This window comes from Penaeus monodon, chromosome 20 (genome assembly GCF_015228065.2).
Source record: "Penaeus monodon isolate SGIC_2016 chromosome 20, NSTDA_Pmon_1, whole genome shotgun sequence".
Classification (NCBI taxonomy): domain Eukaryota; kingdom Metazoa; phylum Arthropoda; class Malacostraca; order Decapoda; family Penaeidae; genus Penaeus; species Penaeus monodon.
Genome location: NC_051405.1, coordinates 23466971 through 23467587, shown reverse-complemented (window position 1 = coordinate 23467587; position 617 = coordinate 23466971).

The following is a 617-nucleotide window of genomic DNA, read 5'->3' as shown; positions in this document are numbered from 1 at the left end:
AAGAATCGAGAACGTGGATCTCTCATTTTATGTGTAAGTGTACACTCATATATATGTGTGTGGCGGTATGTGTGCATGTCCGTTCACTAATGCAAACAACAAACACGTCTAATTACTTCTTGAAATGAGACAGAGGCCAGGGATAAGATAAAAACAGGAACACGGAAACCGGAATAGAGGAGAGAACGCAAAGTGCGAAAAGTGATGAGCAAACAAGAGGATTTAAAGAGCAGACAGGTAGTTATCCTGTGCTCGAAGCAGGGTAGTTTAGTGACAAAGAATCAAAACGAAATATATTATCATACAAGTCGGTGATAGTACATGATAGTACATATGTATGTGATTCTTATATCTGTTCGTGCGTGTGGAAAATTACAGTGATTACAGTGATCGTGCGTGTACATAAACATGGGATGTACATAAACGTGATGGTTACTGGTTATTTATGTTTACGTTGACGAAAAAAAATTTCGACGAAACATATTCAACAGCATAAAATTATGAGCAAGATTAAGAATGTTTTCATATAACTTACGGTTGACTTTACTAGGCACGCAATAAAGTAAGAGAAGCGAAGAAGTAGTTACAGTGTCATGACGAGACCACAGTTAAGTTTG